Source organism: Mizuhopecten yessoensis, unplaced genomic scaffold, assembly GCF_002113885.1.
Source record: "Mizuhopecten yessoensis strain PY_sf001 unplaced genomic scaffold, ASM211388v2 scaffold7251, whole genome shotgun sequence".
Classification (NCBI taxonomy): domain Eukaryota; kingdom Metazoa; phylum Mollusca; class Bivalvia; order Pectinida; family Pectinidae; genus Mizuhopecten; species Mizuhopecten yessoensis.
The window spans coordinates 70,442-83,641 of NW_018406955.1; the positions used below are offsets into that span (position 1 = coordinate 70,442).

Genomic DNA, 13,200 nt, shown 5'->3' on the forward strand with positions numbered 1-13,200 from the left:
TAATGGCTAGGTAAATTGTTAGTAAGGAAACCATAATATTTATCTAATCACCTTTATTATATTTAGGTACATTTTGTTTTGGAAAAAAAGCGTTTAAAACTTTGTTAAACTCATGCTTAATGGTTTTTCTGTATGTATAATAATACAATATGTTTAAATCAAATCAATTTGAGTAAAGACTCTAAAACTCACCTTATATACACACCTCGAAAATAAAATCACTCTAAGTATCAAATCCTTTTCACTCGTTTCATTCCGAAATCACGTGGTCATTAAATCCACGAGAGTCATAATTTATGATGTCCGGCTCAACATGTCACTCTGTAAATCCCAAAGTGTGAACAAGAAGGCAGCGTTTTCTTTAGGGTTGAGACTAATATACAGTATGTCAGTCGATGCCTCGTTCTGATTCGCCCCGAGGCATGTAGGGATGGATAGATAACTGACAGCCGGGTAGATATGTACTAATTCCCGACCGTAGATCCCGGGGTAATGTGTATTTAGCATGAGCAACTGACAACGACTGACCACTGTCAGGTTATGTTGTATGGGCAATATATTTCGATGTCTGGGGGTCGCTACATTGTATGTGGTTACTAGAATACTTGTCCATATTTTGGCTGTAAAACAATTTTTTTGATGGTTTTAATCAATAAATGTCATGTCTCGCTCCACTCCGCTTATTCAATTTGCAGCTAGCTCGCCGTGAGGACGTACTAAGGTGGGCGTTTAATCAGACATTAAACAATAAGATAGCATATACATATATCAAGCAATGGTCATTTATAGCATAAACACTTGCACGTCACAAACTTTTCTGTAACTTTTATTTCCCTGCAGGATATCTCTCAAGTATGACACCCGGAAACCAATGTCATACTCTGTACGTTATTTCCAAACAAAATATTTATATACCCCAAATACAAGCATGAAAAACACCTAAAATGTTAAAACCCCACAAACTCCCCGCATTTACTACATGCGACCTTCAAAACATATACATTGGACTTGAAACAAATATATATACACCCTGTGCTAACATCCCCCTACAAAGTTTGGTGTGCACCGCGCATCCCGAGTAAGGGACTAGAAATGACCCTATACTATAGACCCCGCGCTCACCTGTCCCGTGGACACGTGACAGCACTCGCCGCTCGTGCTCCAACTAGGAAACTAGACAAATAATCCCCGCTATTACTCTGAACCGCGGGGATATTTGAGTATCTTATCAAGTAGATCAGATACCCTTAGCTTACACATTCCTATGTCGGACAATTACGAGCAATTGAGTTATAAACATCGATCATGGAAAAAAGATTTCAATACTTAAGCTATGGCGCTTCTGTACGGTTGTGTCTAATTTAATTTCGTGAAGTCAGGCCATCGTGATCACATAGTGACGTCCCGCACGTGAAATCCCTTTAAACCCTGGACGGTTCTGCAACATGTTCACAGGACTGAGAGAAAAAAAATGTATTAAAATTGTCTTTTTTTTTTAAGTTTGTACAAAAGCAAGATGAATAAACATGTACATTATTAACAGTACGGATAAAAGTACGAAATTTTATAAGTTGGATAACTTGTGCCGAAATAAAACTTTAATTTTAATCATATCAAGCCAGAAAAAAACATTCAATAAAATAACAGACTTCCAGCCACATATTTTAACTAATTTGTCCCCATCTTGATTATTTTGTTAAGGTACTGGGCTTTTTGGTGTTTCAAGTGGGACAAATCTCGACAAAAGAGTAATTCAACTCGATGACATGATGCTAACAAACGTTATGTACAGTGAAGGTCTGCAGGGTTCTCTTCTCCTTTTTTACAGCCTTGATCGACAGGTTTTGTAATCATTCTAATATCACTAACATATGAATGGTATATATTCTCTCTTTCTCCCTAAAATGTTAATACAATATTTTAATGAAAAAAAATCTTTTATCGGACCCCTCAAGGTCATAACAACCGGAGGGTCTATTTATTCTAGTTAACCTTCGAATGTATTCATAATAGAGAAAAACAATACGGTATATTTATTGTCCGAGGAATCTTCAACGTACAAAAATAACGGCGTTTTTATTACCCGGGAAAGCTTCGACGTACAAAAATAATGGAGTTTTTATTACCGGCAAAGCTTCAACGTACAAAAACAACGGAGATTTTATTCTCCGTTATTTTTGTACGTTGAAGCTTTCCCGGACAATAAAATCTCCGTTGTTTTTGTACGTTGAAGCTTTCTCTGATAATAAAAACTCCGTTAGCGCGCATTATGTTGTTTGCTTGCAAAGCTGTGTCATTCAAATAGATCATAAGTACCATACAAAAACAGTTCAATGTTTAAAGATACAGATATTGACGCTGTCCGCGTGCTTTTCACTAACTCCAAATTCCAAACAAGTTTGATGTCAACCATCGATCCACGCAACGAAATTTGTGAAATTCGCAATTATAATAATCCTCAGGTGTCTGTCTCCAAGGTTCTGTTGAATCTTCTTTTATTTGACCATTTTATTTCATTGGAGGCATGCCATATATACCCTAGTAAGGTTAGGTACTCTCATACTCTATAGATAAAGCTGTTAACAAATAATAACAAAATCATACGTTTTTGTTTTGTTTTTATACACTGCTCTTTGATAACTCTCTATGAAAACAAAATAGTTCGATGTCAACCATCGATCGATGCAGATGTTTGGGTGTTTTTTTTATGTATTTATATTTCTTTAAACGTCATCTGATGTGGCGTCATGTTTTAATTATCTTTATTATGACGCAAGCAAATATCAATCAATAACCCTGTTGTAAGAAACATGCTATACGACACGTTATGATACACCTATGTATAGCACGGGAAGTTAGGTGTGGGAGTTCAATCTTGATCATCGCCACAAAAACTGTTATTCCTACACGACGTATCGGTCTGAACTGACTCACCTGTGGTGTACGTGAGGTGCGTGTAGGTGTTACATTACACGCTCTCGGTGTGTGGTCAGGTGTTTCGTTCAAATGAGTGTACAATGAATAATATGTAAATGCAGCACCCGTGTGCCAGGATTATGTCATTCACGTTCATCCGATGTCTTAACAGTCCGACGTCTGTAGTGGTCAACTGATCTTAAGTTTGCTGTCTTAGCAGACATAGATAGATGACAAAGGTTTTAACAGGTAGATCATGTGATTACCAACCTCAGTCTTTATTTATTGTGTGTCAAATGTTCAGAAAGTATTATATATTTATTTTTATTTAATAATGCCTGGTCTAGCGAAAATATTGAACATGTTTGTTTTTGATTGGCGATGTGAACGATGCAAATACTTAAAGAGGAATCCCCTTACTAAGTTGCTTTGGTAAGCTCTTGGCGTCACTCCTTAATAGCAGATTAGCTGAACTTGATAATAAATAAAATGAAATTACTGATGCTCTGTTTGGCTTTAGAAATATGTGTTTTACAGTCGTTGACAAGTCGTACAATGAAGAAGAATAAAATAGTGTACTGTTGTTTTACAGATAATAAAAAAAACATTTGATTTTTTTAAATCGCAAGACTTTAAAGTATAAACTCAGAAAAGAAGGAACTGACGGGAGCGTGCTAAAACACTGTACGATCATTGTAGCAATATGTAAAATATTATGTGATATATAACGATAAGTTGAAAAACTTCTTCACTTGTGAAAATTGTTGACTGCGAGTTGTAATGTTCAAAGGGCGATAGTATTTTTTTGTAGTATTACGTCTTAAACAAAAAAAAAATGTATCTTTTGAAAAGGGGGTATAATGAGAGAAAATGCATTCGACACATTGACTTTAAAAGGAAAAATAATAGAGGTTTTCGATGAATACAGCTACATGTATCTAGGCGTTTTATCAATATATAACGGAACATTTTAAAACATACAGCAAAATGACGCTGAGCAAGGTAGAAAGGCGGCTCTTTGCTATTACTTATGTTTGTCGGAAGTACAGTTTTAATGTTGAAACATAGCTTTCTGTTTTAGATAGTTTGTAAACAATATACTAAGGTATGGTTAGGAGACGTCGGGCTTCCGTTTAAAGCCCCCGATATTGAGACACTATACCTACGAGCTTCTGTAAACACTTACGTGGAAACAAACTGTATCGTATATTAAGAACTTGGACGATTCCCATTCCATTGTAGCTGTTGTAAGGAAATTTATGATATTTAAAAAATGGTTGAAATTGAGAGGTCAGAAAACTACATAGTACATACCTGCTACACGGATATGATAAAAACAATAAGGACAAATGGTTGATTAATGTGAAAGAAGAGTTATATAGATTAGGTTTACGATTTGTGTACGAATTGCGAACGGTTTTGTATATGAAAGTAATAATTAGAGAGTTGTTGATATTTTTATGCAAGAATGCGAAGAAAAAATAAGAACATCTTCGAGAGGTACCCTCTACCAGTATCTATCTATAGAATAAGGAAATTGAAAAAAATAATCGCCTGTCATTACATCACCTAAAATTGAAACAGGCAGGTATTTAAATATTGATCATAGTCACAGGTTATGTACTTAACACTTTGTGTCAATAAGAAGATATAGAAGATGAATTCCATTTTGTATGAAGTGTCATTTTTTGTTGTAAACTTTATCAATTTCTGAATACTCACATGTACATGAAACAGAATCTGAAAAAAAGCTTGTGAAGCTGATATACACTACGAGAAAATAGATGGATAGCATATCATAAAGGAACATATAATTTAACATGGAACAGGTTTATTTTGCTAATTAGATAACAGACAGATTTTTCTTAAAACACATAGATACATAACCATGCTGATTTAGTGATAGCATGTGTAACAATTACAGCTCACCAGTATATAGAGGTCTTAGAGTTAAGGTAATAAGTTAGAGCGCTGTATTTCATCCTGAGCCTCAATCTGATTGAAATCATCTGTTACATGACTCCGCCTGAGCATCTGAATGTGCCGCGGTCAGGGTCACGTTCAAATGACCTTTAGATGAACCAATCAGAGGCGGCGAATCGGAATATCATGGTCGATAGATAAATAGGTATCGAACAGATAAGTTTTCCAAAACAAATATGGCGGCGGGAACTGGCGTTTCTACGACGGCAAGGAAAACATACCCATTGGGTAATAATTGCGTAGGCAACACCGCCATACGGTCTTTCTTCTCTAATAAAGCTTCGAATATCTTTTTCTGTTCGGGTTTCAGACGATCAATCTCAAATAACTTCAGAACTTTCGTATCATTTTCATCAATGTCCGCCATATTTGTTACAACTCCGAGCGCCCTTTTGAAAGAGGGTCTCTGATTGGTCAAAATTTGATGAGTATTTTTAAATATAAAGGTCACCTGAACGTGACCCTGACCGCGGCACACTCAGATGTTCAGACGTCGTACGAAGTTAACGAAGTCATGTAACATATGATTTTAATCAGATTGCCTGAGCCTAGCGTTTTGAATCTGACGGAAGTTATTTAGATTTCTAACAACTAGGTTATGCATATCGGTGTTTCAATTTTGGAGGAGATATTAATGGCACCAAGCCATCCAGTATTTCATGAAATCGAACATTTTTATGAATTTGACGTCTCTGTGCAAGAATTTGCCACCCAGTTTCGTTATATAAATTAAATCTTCTAGTAAGTTTCGTTTTCCCTGCTACAATCCGAGAAGCCTCTTTTTTACGGACTTGAGAAAGAAATATATCCCAAATTCTCATATTCGAGGCCCAAGTATGTTTACGTCAACAGCAATATTGTTGTCAAATAAAAAATATAGTCTCGGAAAAAAATTGAAAATGTGCTAATTAGAAAAGGACATATGCTCTGCAGTGATGTGTATGGATCCCTTCACACGGATTGTAGTTCCGTCATTAATTGATATGTCCTGTTTGCCTGCACACACTTTGTACTGGATTTCATACTGATAAGCTGTAAAGGTGATAAAGAACCTGGACTCAAATCTTCATCATTAGTTTGTGTTTGTTATTCATATTCATTGTTTATTACTCGTATTGTAAAAAGTGTTACTGCTGTCATTCATACGAAATAAATGACAAGATACATTTACATTTACAATAAGAACAATGAATCAAGCTGAAACATTTTAACAGGTACAAAATATAAAATAGCAAGTTTTACAGTAGGAAGTACAAAACACGGAATAACAAACATACACTGTATAAATAAATTGACAAATAGAGCAACGGATGGCACGCTGTACCTGAGATGTTATATGGTACCATTTACAGTCTGTTTTAATACCAACTGAAAGCATTTCCTTCCTTTCATTGAAATGGAACGGAATATCTGCGAGGTTTTTTTTGCATCAAAAGAAACCCCGTAAATACCCGATTTCAATCGCTTAGTTGTTATCGAATGTTCGTGTAGACATAGCACAGGAGCATAGGTAATGTATAACGTTGGAATAGAATATCAGTCTCTTTCACATGCGAAGGTTCCTGTGCAAAATCGACCTGTCATTTGTAGAACCACGAATTTGTTCCGAAATAACCCGAAAAAAACATCGTTTAACGGTGTGATATATATATAAATAGTATTCTACTAATAAATAAGTAATCAAATCTTACTAATTTTCATTATATAGAGAATAAAACATGCATTTTTCCATATCACACCCAGTATCAACCCGAGACTGCAATATCAGCCCGAGGGCCGAAGAACGAAAATAATCCAAAAGGGGGTGTGATACAGGTTTTGCGGGCTGATACAGGTTTTGGGGTGTGATACGGAGGGGGCTGATACGGCTTTTGGGGTGTGATATGGCGAGGGCTGATATGGGTTAGAGTAATCATGTCGTATCGCATATACAAAAACCCCGTATGTATTAGTAAGTATGTAATAAAAGCTAAAACGTTCGAAGAAGTATCAGGTTAACGTGTCAATTTTTACCCAGAGTTGTCGTTATTTACATCACCAGTGTCAACGACTAAATACCAAGATTCGCTGTAAACTTTTGCTTTTCTTTGTTCTTTTTGTCTTATAAAATATACAAAACATGAATTCGTCTTTAATTTGATTAAATGAATATTCGGATTATTGTTTAGAAACAATCCCGCATTCTAAAGTTTATATATATATTTATATTCCAGTTTTGTGATATCACTAATTCGAATAGATAATATCACTTATCCGAAGTAGTGATATCAATTATTGAAAACCAATGGGTGAATATTAACAGCTTAACACTAAAGAAGGCATGCTACGTATACTCTGCCAGAAAGTGTGTAGGCCTATAACATAACATCCTCGTCACTCAAGGGTTTGCACTCCTGGAAAATGTCATGTTGGAACATCATACAGGTGGCATGACAGGTGAGCAAATATTCCTTGACTCTTGAAATTTTCAAATAAACTACTGAAATTAGCGTATATATTAAATATCATTTGTACAGTATGGATATAAGATTAAATTGAATAGGGTCATTTCTCAATCTGATTAAAATCATCTGTTACATGGCTTCGCCTGAACATTGTGGTCAGGGTCACATTCATGAACCAATCAGAGGCGCGCTGGCAAAAGTTTGCCAGCGAATCGGAATATCATGGTTGATAGATAAATAGCGAGGGGTATCGAACAGATTAGTTTTCCAAAACAAATATGGCGGCGGGAACCGACGTTTCTACGACGGCAAGGAAAACGTACCGATTGGGTAATAATTGCGTAGGCAACACCGCCATACAATCTTTCTTCTCTGATAAAGCTTCGAATATCTTTTTCTGTTCAGGTTTCAGACGATCAATCTCAAATAACTTAAGAACGTTCGCATTATTCTCATCAATGTCCGCCATATTTGTTACAACTCCGAGCGCCCTTTTGAAACACTCAGATGTTCAGGCGTAGTACGAAGCTAACGAAGCCATGAAACATATGATTTTTAATCAGATTGGTAATTTCTGGCCTTGCGATTAGGGACGACAGGGGTATGTTTGCGATATAATATTAATGCCGCGAGGATCGACTCTGTCACATTTCGAAGTTTGGTGGAGGTGAAACGAATCTTTAAACACTATAGGTAACTACTTGGTTCTACATCTATGTAGGTCAAACAACATACCAGCAGCCGTCAGACCCTGTGGACCAGTGAATGGCACGACCAGCATTGAGGACGCCTTTGAGCCTGACAGTTTGATAGCATGTGCTCCAAGCCTTACTCTGATGGGACCGGATTATAGGGATTACACAGTGAACATTTGTTCTGTATTTGTGTTGATGTATGCTGATAGAAATATGTGAACAATATTGCTGTCGGATTGTTATAGTAATATGTTTAGTCTAAACTTTATTTTATTATCGGTATAGTATTCATGTAATACACACATGATATACATATAGGATTCGAAAAAAAGTAAAAAGTACTTATGTTGGTCCGTCTCCTTATTTTGTAAAAGGCGACTGGACGGCACTGACAGATATTATGTATATAAGTATAAGGAAGAGAAAGGATGGGGGAGGAAGAAGGCAAAGAGATGCAAAAGAGTTTTAAAGAAAGTGTTTTGGGGCGTGCAAAACATATGCATTATGGGAGGAAAACTGATTGGAGTATATTTTGCATATGGACACATGTCGAGGACTGTATATGTCACTGAGGTATTCAACACATAATAAATCAATTGCATACAATGAAAACTTTCCATGCCGACCCCTGAGTATTCCAATATCCAGTGATGAACAGTAACCTGGTGTAATTTAAAATATTAAAAGTATTATCAAACAAGACTATGACGGTTTGTACATATATATATATATATGTGTGTGTGTGTAAAAAGATGGGCGAAAGCGCTAGCCGATTATACCAGTCTTCGTGTTTTGTTTTATTTATATTTTTACCGTCACATGGACATTTAAAACTATTTATCGCTATTTAACATATGTGATACGGGACGAAGACTTAGAACATGGAAATGGAAAAAGAAGAAATGATTACTGTAATCAGAGCGAAGCTATTGGATGTTAGTTCCGCTATAAAGGACATTTTCCACATTTTGGAAAACGTCATCATCCGAAGAAGACAGCAGTTAAGGAGAAGAAAAAGAACATAATAGAACATCATGATTCTCCAAACTGGCCCATATCATCACATATGACTCTGAGACCGCGGAAGGATACAAGTTTTTCGATTCGAAGAAACACTGAAACACTATTGGTAAAAACGTTTTTTTGGGACAGCGAGGACACATAAACAAAGGCGGTTCAAAGGACCAGATTCACCAAAAAACTCGTGCATACGTAACAAAACAGTAAGTGGTAAACATGTTAAAATTCAACCTAAAGTCATCAATTTATCAAGTAAAATATTAACTGAGGATGAAATTGAGTTTTTGAAAAAAAGGTTTGAATTTTTGCCCAACACCAAAATATAATGACCAAGACCTTAAAAGAGATATATTACATTTTTGCAGGAAACTGCGCTTAGAAGAAAAACATTGTGGTGAAGAGGATTCTCCTGATAATGAAGGTTTAGTGAGAAAAAAATCTAAATGGAATCCGCCAAAAAGTAGTGATTCGTACTTAGAATCCACTATTGAAGCTCAGAAAATAATCCTTTGTCAGGTAACAAGGTTAAAAATAATCTTTCCTTCAAACAACGTAAAGCAATCGAAAGTTTGATAAATGATAAGTCTATTGAAGCTAAAGAGGCGGAGATAGTGAGTATTATCGTGATGACATATTAGAAATGCTGTCTGATGAGGAGTTCTATCAAATCACATCTGAAAATGTTAATTCTGTTACAATGAAACTTATCAAGAATGTCGTAGATCGTTGGAGTGAAGGTCTAATGGAGGAAGAGATTGATTACCTCACATAACTTTTATGGACTACCTAGAATACATAAGAGTAAAATAATTTCTAATGCTATTACGGAGCAGAATTCAGAATACGTTTCAATATTTTGTCCATATGATTTAAGATTTAGGCCTATTGTTGGCGGTTCCGAAAGTGTTACTGAACGTCTAAGTAATTTTTCTGGATATACTCTTAAAACCACTATCTCCAACTGTTCACAGTTTCATTCAGGACGATTTTGACTTTTTATCTCGCTTACCTAAGACAGTGACAATTGGTTCCAAATTGGTCTCTTTTGATGTAGTTGGCCTTTATACTAACATACCACATGATTTAGGCATAAAGGCTGTTAAATATTGGTTACAGAGATATCCGGACTATGTAGACGGAAGATTTAGTAAAGAATTTATGACAAGCGCTCTCAAAATTGTTCTAGAAAGAAACACGTTTTATTTCAATGGTAACCATTATCAGCAATGTAAGGGTACGGCAATGGGTACTAAAGTTGCCCCTACTTATGCTACTTTAGTGTTAGGATATTTGGAAGAGATACTTTATGACAAAATAGAACAGAGTTCAGATAAAGAATTTTCCGATTGTTTGAAAAACAGTTTTTTGAGATTTTTATATGATGGTTTTATCATCTGTCCCCCGGACAAGAATGTCTCTGATTTTCATTTAGAGTTAAATTCTTTACACTCGGATATGCAGTTTACTATGGAAGTTAGTGATGATAAACTTTTTTTTTCAAGATGTTTTGGTAGAATTAACGAACGGACACATATCTACAGATTTGTATTGCAAACCAACTGATTCCCAGAACTGTCTTTGTTTTCATTCCAGTCACACCAAACATACAAAAGTTAACATACCATTTTGTTTGGCATCTAGATAAGTTACCATAGTCAGTGATAAATATAAGTTAGAGGAGCGATCAAATAATTTAGTAGGTAATCTTAGAAAATAATGCTATCCAAGTTAACATACATTTAACGGTATTCAAAGAGCTTAGGAGAAGGGTCCGATTTCAGTTAACGACCCAAATAGTGCCAAATACAAGTCAAAAGGATATTATACCGTTTGTTACAACATTCAACCCTAACAATTTTAACATGTTTCCAATTATGAAAGTCCACAAAGAAATTTTAAAGAATAACAAAAACATGAAACGTGTCTTGGAGAAGAAGAAAATAATTAATTGCAAAAGACAACCAAGGAATCTGAAACGTTTATTGTGAAACTCAAAATTTGATGAGAAAATAAATGTAAGTTACAGCGTGACAAAGTGTATGCAACCGAGATGTGGAACATGTAGTATGATTGTTGAGTGTAACTCGTTTGTTTTTAAGAATGGCAAAACATTTGAAATGAGATGTAATACGAATTGTAAATCAAGAAATGTAATATATGCTGTAATTTGTAAGAGATGCTCTGAATTTTACATAGGTCAAACTGGAAATGAACTACGTCAAAGAATGGCAGTCCATCGTCAACAAACCAAAACTGATAGTTTACGAAATTTATTAGTTAACAAACATTTTCATCAGTGTTCAAATGATCAGTTTTTAGTTTTACCAATTTACCAAATGAACACATCACATACTATTGCAAGAGAGTTAAAAGAAAACATGTTTATAAAAACTCTAAAACCGGGCTTGAACGCGGGAAATTTCGAACACCTCATATAAATTTTAAATTCACAAATTCCATATGTTTAATATGTTCGGATGAACTAAGTATTGAGCTTTGAAATTCATTTTTACTATCAGATGTTTTTAACTTTTACTATTGAACAATGGATTTATTTGAGCATTTGTAATATGCTTTGTTTCTTTTTTCATATATTTCATTGACGTATTTAATGCAAGTACATTCATGTAATCTTTTCAATGATCAGAGATGCGAAGCAAAAGTACCTTAGCAAATTACAAAATTCTCTTATTGACAAAAAAATCCCGCCATGTAAATGGTTGAGAATTGCCAAATCTGTTTTTACCTCTAAAAAGAAAAATGGTACTGATTATCCTTTGGAAATTAATGGTGAATTGAAAGTGCATCCCGTAGATAAGGCGGAATCATTTAACCATTTTTTCACATCTATTTCTACATCAGATAAAACTATTGAAGACATCCCTCCAAATCCTCCTCCTTTCCCTCATCAACTATCTAATATCAATATTACTGAGCAAGATGTTTATGACCAACTTCAGCTCATTAATCCAAAAAAGCCTGCAGGTCCTGATGCAAATCATCCTAGGTTTATCAAAGGTGCATCTGAATCTCCTGTAAAGCCATTACATATTCTTTTTAATAAATCAGTGGAATCCGGTCAATTACCTATAGTCTGGGAAAATGCCAATGTCACAAATGTATATAAGGGCAAAGATGAGAGAAGTGACCCATCAAACTACAGACCTATTTCTATCACTCCTCTGTTTAGTAAAATGCTTGAAAGAATTATGGTCAAATATTTGTTTAACTATCTTTCAATAAATCATATGATTTTTAAGAACCAATCTGGATTCCTCCCCAATGATTCTACAGTTAACCATCTATTAGCAATATATGATTCAATTCTTAAGCAACCTGATAGAAAAAAAGAGGCCAGAATTGTGTTTTTGTGATATTAGTAAGGCCTTTGATAGGGTCTGACATGATGGACTTGTGTACAAATTGAAACAATATGGTATTGAAGATGCATATATTTAGGTCACTCAAACACAAACTTCATAGGAAATCTCTCGAACTGATATACAAGTCATATATTCGTCCAAATCTTGAGTATGCTAGTGTTGAATGGAATAACTGTAATCAAACTGAATCAGATCTTCTTGAATCTATCCAGCTAGATGCTGCTAGAATATTTACTGGTCTCCGAAGAGGTATTAGTCATGAAATCATCTATAATGAAATTGGATGGGATACTCTTAAGAAACGTAGAAAGGATCAGCAGCATATATTGTTTTTTTAAATAATTAACCATGTTAGTCCTTATTATTTTTTTGAAATTTTTGAACCTTATATAGTCAGCTATGAAGCTATGACCCATCATGTCCGACATCAACGTATATTTGAATATTTCAACAGTTTCTTTCCTAGCATAATGTCTTGGTGGAATAGACCTGAATGTAACTATTATAATTTGAGATCTATTAGTGAAATCAAAAAACAACTTGTTCATCATGCCATACCCCAAAATAATGAAGATATATGTACTAAGATTTTTAAATATGAAGGGACTAGATCTTTTAACATAATAGTATGTCAACTTCGAAATCGTGCAAGTCAGTTGAACTCTGATCTCTTTTGAGACCATCATAATGATAATCCCTCCTGCATATGTGGTTATAATAATTGCCCAATTCCCATTAAATCTGATTGATTTAATAAAA

At 34.9% G+C, this 13,200-nt stretch overlaps 1 protein-coding gene across 3 annotated transcripts in view; it reads right to left on the reverse strand.

The window, feature by feature from the left end:
* LOC110453302 overlaps positions 1-13,200 on the reverse strand; it is a 33,672-nt gene that overhangs the window by 6,860 nt on the left and 13,612 nt on the right. Inside the window, exon 1 of one of the 3 annotated variants that reach the window (XM_021502191.1) lies at positions 206-374. The exons of 1 other annotated variant lie outside the window; for it this stretch is intronic. The gene's annotated coding sequence lies outside the window, so the exon portion shown is untranslated. Of the gene's footprint in view, positions 1-192; positions 375-13,200 lie in introns of those variants that run through there. One more of the 3 variants, XM_021502188.1, reaches the window with a different exon arrangement.